Below are 7,313 nucleotides of genomic sequence, written 5' to 3'. Positions count from 1 at the left end.
TGAATGTGTCCCTGACAAACGGGAATGGTCTTACCTAACGTTTTCTTAATGAGTACACCAAAAGGGACAAGATCCCAGACTTTCGTAACTCAGGATAGATTATCTTGACCGCTCCCCCATCCACCATGCCTGTCACTCTGTGACAAAAGGAAATTAGATTTATCTGATAAGCTTTGTTTTTCACAAAATAATGTGGGATGATTACCCAGTACCCTGTGGTCTTCTAGGTGTTTGCAAATTGATTTTTTGATTATTTGTTCCAGTGATTTTCCAGGTATTCAGTGTTTTTCCAAGTTAGATTTACAATGTGGGTGAGCTAAAATTCATACTTGCCTTCCCTTTTTTGTGTGAATATGAATCTTTAAGGTTATTTAGGATATTTTCATGCAGCATCAGACATACTCTAAGGGAATATACATACAGACCTATGTGATATAAGTCCACTTTTGAGGGACATAAAGCAATCTTCCTGCAAAATCCCTCAGAGTTTATAATACATGCAAAACCAGAAATGTATTGAGAAATATGGTTGATTCAAAAACCCCAAATAAATTCAGTTCACTGCTCTCTAGAAATGTTTATATGATGAATTTTTTAAAATCTTCAAACAGAATGATTAACATGTTCATGTAGCTATTTTGTGAACACTGACCAAAAGCAAGATACAAAAGAATTTTATAATTTACCTTCTGTACACTCGGTGCCTCTCCCTGAAGCTAGGACTTGGAGTGGGTGGTGGTTTACTAGCTCAGAAATTCCATTTTTTTGTGGATACAATCTGCTATGGTTTTGGATATTATTTGAGTGTGTTCCCCAAGGGTTCCTAGACTGAAATTTAACCCACATTGGGAGGTACTAAGAGGGTAGAAATTTAATCCAACCGTGATGTTTAGAGGTGGGGCCTTCTTGGGGTAATGAGGGTTATGTAAGGTCATCAGGGTGGAGACCCCAGGATGAAGACTGGTGGCTTTAGAAGAAGAGGGAAACCAGAGACACATGGGTCCTCCGTCTCACGACATCATGCCCTGCGTCACCTTTGGACTCTGCCAACAAGGAGTCCATTAGGGCCTCTCCAAATGGATATGGCTACCCCATCAGGGAATTGCAGCCTCCAAAACTGTGAGTTAAATAAACCTATTTTCTTTATTTCATTCTGGTAACAACAACAACAACAACAAAACAAAACAAAAACAAAAACAAAACAAAACAAAAAAAACCAGACTAATACAAAATCTAAAGTTCAATACTAGAGAATTGGAGGAATAAAATCTGAGAATAAACCTTCCTTGGGTAAAATGAGGGCTCTATTAAAGACCACAAAGGATCCTTTCAGCTCAAATAGTCAGAATCTAAAGACTGGTTTTGAGGATGTTTAATGAAAATTATGGCAAAAGGCCATGAAGATTTTAACTATAACTTAAGTAACCATTTCCCTGCAACGTTAAACCTTGCAAACATATAAAAGATCACAGAGTACTGGGGAATCACCCAGTCTGCAAAATTAAGAACTTGTCCTTAGACATCAACTATGCTCTGAGTCCCTGAAATACTACAGACATCTAGAGAAAGCATTTGTCAAATCTGTGAGACTAAAAAATGCATCTTACGAAAATGAATGATTAATAAGATGAGGCGATCTGACAGTCTTCATATGAATGGAACTCACCTGCTGTCTCAGGGCAAAATTTAAAAGAAAAAGACAGGTAGACCTTGCCCTCGGATGGCCTGCCTGCCCTTGCCTCTTAAGAGCCAGAAGGCCTAAGGACTGCCTTATTCTTTGTTGTTTTCCTAACAAAAAACCCCTAAATAGCCCCTTTATTAAACATTTTGTTAGGCATGCATCATCAGTTGCCTACAGGGCCCCTGCCTGAAGGAGATTAACAATACTATCTAACAATAAAGTAAGGACTAAATCGAGAAAGTGTGTAAAATATTTAACCTTATTCATAATAAGTGCTCAATAAATATTACCTGTTATTATTATTATTATTAGGATTTTTATTTTCCAATTAATTCTGCTTCTTTCAAGAAATACAAATTATCTGCTGACCAGTTTCTCCTCTAAGCTAATAGAAATTTTAAATAAGCATATATTTTACCGACTATTTTTCTCATGAAGGATGACATTTGTTTTGTGTCCCTTAAACTCCCAAAGGAGTTTAAAAAGAGAACACACTGCCTGGCATTTTCACAGTAATTTCTCAGTGTTAACAGCATTCTGGGAACAAATCGGGGAAGCTTCAAAGAAGTCGGCATGAGTGGGAGAGAAACGTGGCCTCTGAACGCCTTGGAGTTTTTCCTATTAGCAAATGTTTGGAGAGGTAAGATGAACCACCACAGCAGAGGATGCACTTATTTGGGTAATACTGGGAAACTATCTGGTCACACGACAATACCAAGATTTCTAATTGTAGTTGAGTATATTTTGAATGTAGAAAGATTAAAAAAAGGAAAAAAAAAGTGTCATATGTCAGTGAGTGAAAACAAAGTGTTTTTTGCCATCACCTCGCTCCTCAGTATTTCTAATAACCTAATTTTCATTTTTCCCTCTTTCCTATCCTAAACAACTGGCTCAGTGAGTTGAATCCCAGACTGAATTGCACACTGAATTGTATTGCCCTTAATATCCTTTCTGGAAATCTTGCAGCCCTCAAAGGAATGGCTTAGGCAACTTAAGAGCCCTATTATGTTCCACAATTGCATCTTTTCTTTTCAAAAAAGAGCACTTTTGGGTCATTTGCAACATATTCACAGTGCAAGGAGAAATTATGGCAGAGAAAGTACTGGAAATATTATACATTTTAGCACTGCGACCTGAAGATCTGATTCCCTGCACCTGGGGCCCAATCCCTTATTTCAAAAGCGAACCTCTCACTTTCGGGAGCTCTTCCCTTTCGGCATCGGATTCCCGGTCCCAGTTCTGTTGACTTTGACCTGATTCGCTTCAGCCCCACTCTGCCCTGGACTGCTCTGAGTAGGGATTATAACTTTTACTAAAAACACATTTTTCCTGATTGCTTGTAGTACGCGTAAATTAGCTTTATTAAAAAGCTGACGTTCCCACACCGGGAGTCGAACCCGGGCCGCCTGGGTGAAAACCAGGAATCCTAACCGCTAGACCATGTGGGAGACGACGTGAGCGCTTGTGAGCTCAGACAAATTGAGTCTCTTCACCCGGTTTCCGCCAGCCCCGCCCTGGTCCGCCCCGCCTTCTTCAGGCCCGAATTGTCCTCTGCGCCTGCGCGAGTCCTGCAGCTCCTTAACCCGCTCTGGCCCACATTCAGTTCCTTCTTAGAGATCCTCAGAATCTTTCAGTTGTCTGCCCTCGCGCCTTTTGTGTTTTCATCCTGGTACCATGTCGACGGCGACGTGGACATTGGAGTGGATGAACCGTGGTTCATAATCCCTCTCTAGAACTCCCACACAGCACACACGGAGCTGCGTTCCAAGGTTAGAGCCTCGTGAAGAAGCGACCACCAGAGGGGTCATAAACCCACCGCCCGGGGCCCACCGGGACCGGCCGGCCCCCGAGCTCATCAGGCCACCAACCTCCAGTGCCTGGACCCTGCGTCTGCGCCGCTCCTCTTTTTCTGGTCAAGGCTGGCCACAGGCACCATCCTGTCCCCAGAAAGTTTATCTTTTCCCCTGAAGAAACAGAAACAGGAATGAGGACTGCCTGGAAGCCTGGAACATTCCAGATTCTGTTGACCCAGTGGCTGAAGGCGAGATTTGTGTCACTGAAAGCAGGCTTGGCGGTCTGGAGAAAGGCCCCAACTGCAAGCCTTCAGGATGGGTGGAAACTCCTTGTGGTTTCCAAACCTCTTCTCGATTTGAAGCAGCATTTCATGGGGAGCAGTTTGTGCTTCAGCGTAACTTTATGTTTGGATTAGAGCAGTACAAAGAGTCATTTATAAGGAAGGGCCAGGGTGGGAGAGCCATGGCTCTGGCGTCCTTGTGGCTTAAGCTACACACAGTTGTTTTATTAACAGTGGACTCTTTGGAGCCTCTGAAGGCTAAGATCCCTCTTGCTCCCCACCTGCTTCAGGACCTGAGAAGGTCCTTGCTGCCTCTCTGACGGAGGCTCCGTAATGGTTTCAGTTGTGACACTTCTCATCAAGAGGGGAGGCTTGGGACAGACAGGAAGTAGAAACTTAGGCTTTGCACTCATTTCCACGGCAACAAGCTCCCTGGCCAGGAGTGAACACAGTCCAACATAATTAAAAGTTAAGGTAGCTCTGAAGAAAAACTAGAAGCATTGACTGCAAGCCAATTATGCATATTAGACATCTTCAAATGTGTTTGCTCCCTGATTCTTACAATATAACTATGAGGTGGATCTTACCCACATTTTAGGTGGCTTTTCTTGTTCTGTCTTTGAATAGTTTCATTGCTGCTTTTTTTCTGTGGACATCTACTTTAGAACACCTAAGAATCCTCTCCAAAACCAACCTCAACTACAGAATACCCTGCATCCATGCTTTTCTTTTCGGATGCCCAGAGATTTATTGTACTGAAACTTTGCAGTTTTGTATTTCCATGTGATGATAAGTCTTTTTGAAAGGTACCTTACCAGTTTTAAAGATAAAATTTCTCAGTGTTACCATCCACAGACTATGACCCAAATGCAAGTTTAACTTTTGTCTCTCACTATCCCTAAGCTGAAATTTAGTCCATTTTTCTTTTGAACGCTGAATGAAAACAGTAACAGAAAGCCTTATGGTCACTTGAAGTAATATAACACAAAGATAATATGCCATTTGATAACTCAGTCTTCTAGATAGTTTTTCTCCCACTCCATCCCATCCCCAGCAAGATTTCAGGTTAGAAGCAGTGGTTTGCTGGGTCTGGCTTATATTGGTTCACAAGAGCCAACTGTGGGCTTCCTAACTCTGTGTTCAGTGACATTGCACTGGTGATCTGAGCTGAGAGTATTTACACCACGGAAATCCACAAGTGATATGAGGCCAGGGCTTCTTTCCTTGGCAAGCTGGCAAGATTGTTAAAAAATGGTGGTGTGTCAGTTAAATATTTATCATATGAGGTATGATCCACTTTCTTTGGCCTTTCTCCCTTGGAGGCTCCAGGGCTCTCCAAGATTGAAGTGTAGGGAGGGGAGGAGAAAGAAAAGACTGAAGTTCCTACTCAGCTGCTGGTCAGTCACCTTCCTGCTCTCTGAACCTGCACTAGTTTTAGGGCTCTTTTTCTCAACCTATTCAATGGGTTCCTCATAGGCTTCCCTGCCTGGGTCCCTTGGTCAGTATCTCACTGGGAAGCCAGCAGTGTTTGGTCTCAGACTAGTGGTACCAATATTACTAGTGACTTTTAATTCAGATTCCCAGCCCTGCCCACCCGGGAGACTTTCAGGGAGTGAGGCCTGGGAATCTGAATCTTAACAAGCACCTTCCTATAAATGATTCTGATACCACTAGATTTCAAGAAACACTGAACCACAAAGACTTCAATCTATAAAAGCCCATTATCCCAAATCCCAGTATCTCTGATTGGTTTCCATCATTCCCCTTTCCTGCTCAAAAGCCTGTAAAATATGGCTTCTGGCTGTCTGCTGTGTAAAAATCTAAATTCCCTGGCCAGGCCTTCCCAGCTTTCCATACGCTAGCCCTAGCACACCTGCTGACATTATCCTCTGGTGCCCTTCTTCAGGAAGGCCATATCAACTTGTCTGCCTGCTCTGCCTCACCTGTTCTTTTTCTCTGCCTGGTTCTTTCCTCATCTGACCCCAATGCCAAGGCCAGCTCAGCCCCTCAGCTCCTTCCAATCACAAAGGCATTCCATTTCCTCTGAATTCTAAATCACCAGCCTTTAAAAACTGGTGATGGAAGTTTATGCCTTGCCACCCTTATTAGTTATTTAACAGGAAGGTCTATGAATAAAAATCAGATTCCATAATCCCCCTGGGAACCTAGTCTTGCACTCAATCATTCTTGCCAAGTAGTCCTTCCTTTTATCTAACTTAAATACTTCCTGTTGTACTTCTATGTGAAAGCTGCCACCTTTTAACCAGCAGCATGAACAAAATGTTCCTGGGAGGTGGGGTGAGGGGGACCACGAATTTTTGAAGTTTAGCCAGACCAGAAGTGAGCTGCATTTCTTTAGACACACACACACACACACACACACACACACACACACACACACTTCTTGTTGACACAAGGAACAGTTATTCCTGTTCCCATGCATCTAAGACTGATTCTCTCTGGGCAGCTCTCCCATTTTATTCACCATTCGGTACTGGGGGAAAAGGCCTCTAACATATTGTACTTGCCAGACATCTACATTAGCCAAAGTGATGTGGGTGTGATTGAAGCCTGTGTTTGCCAGCCGTTTAGGACTAAGGAAGGTTTCCATTGCAGCGGGGCCAAGAGTCATCATTTATAAGGACATCAAAATAAGGACCAATTAAATTCCACTCTCCCCAGGAGAGCTCTGGTCAGCACAGAGTCTCAGTCTATGGCACAAAGTTAGGCTCAACACTCTTCTGGGTAATAGCACCTGCCCTGCTGACCAGGCAGGGTGAGTTAATCTTCATGGCCCAACCCTAGGATCAGTTTCTAAAATTGGGTCTGATCTCAAGGGGCCACTGGGCTGATAGAGCTTCCTCAAGAACTTATTTAAATCATATAACTCTGCTCCTCACCTCCATCCCATACCTAGAGTGATGGGCTGACAGATCTGGCTCCATGAGAATGTTATAGGCCAGACTCTAAGGGAAATGACTAAAAAGACTCCATTTTGCTCTGAGACTCTATATTATGTAGTTAATAAGCTTCTCCCATGAGAACACCCCACCTCTGTACCCATCATCAGTTACTTTGTGTGTATGTTTAACAACACAGAATGACAATTCCTATGTAAAGAAAAATTGCTCTCTTCTGATTCCTATTGCTCCTAAACAACGTACCATGTGAATAGTGATTGTGTGGATGTTAGTAGCCATTCTTTAGTTTGTACCTAGGTAAGGGTCGTTTTGACCCACTTCCCTCTTTGTCGATGATCTCATGATGTTAATGTGTAATTTCGAATCATAGCCACAGACATTTATGATTAATGTAATTTTTGGTATAAAAACCCCTACAACCCTTGGTCGGGGCTGTTCTCCCAATAGCCATTTTTGGGGGGCATTGTGTGAGACAGTCAACAGGCCGGCTTAATAAAGACTCTCAACTTTGGACTTCTCCGTGGTGACCGGTCTGTTCTTAAGTTGCGCCCCATAACACTAGCAGCTCCTATCTGTCCTGTGACTAAGGGCAAACATCCTGAAGCCCTCACACTGGGTCAGGTGCTTATTCTGTGCA

The 7,313-nt window shown here is 43.0% G+C and overlaps 1 non-coding gene across 1 annotated transcript; it reads right to left on the bottom strand.

The window, feature by feature from the left end:
• Window positions 1-3,057: 3,057 nt before the first annotated feature.
• Window positions 3,058-3,129, bottom strand: Trnae-uuc (transfer RNA glutamic acid (anticodon UUC)). Its single transcript has one exon. It is a non-coding gene; the product is annotated as a tRNA-Glu (tRNA).
• Between the last annotated feature and the right edge of the window lie 4,184 nt (window positions 3,130-7,313).

This window comes from Sciurus carolinensis, chromosome 5 (assembly GCF_902686445.1).
Source record: "Sciurus carolinensis chromosome 5, mSciCar1.2, whole genome shotgun sequence".
NCBI lineage: Eukaryota > Metazoa > Chordata > Mammalia > Rodentia > Sciuridae > Sciurus > Sciurus carolinensis.
The sequence above is the reverse complement of the archived record's forward strand: the minus strand, read 5'-3'. Positions and strand labels throughout refer to the sequence as shown.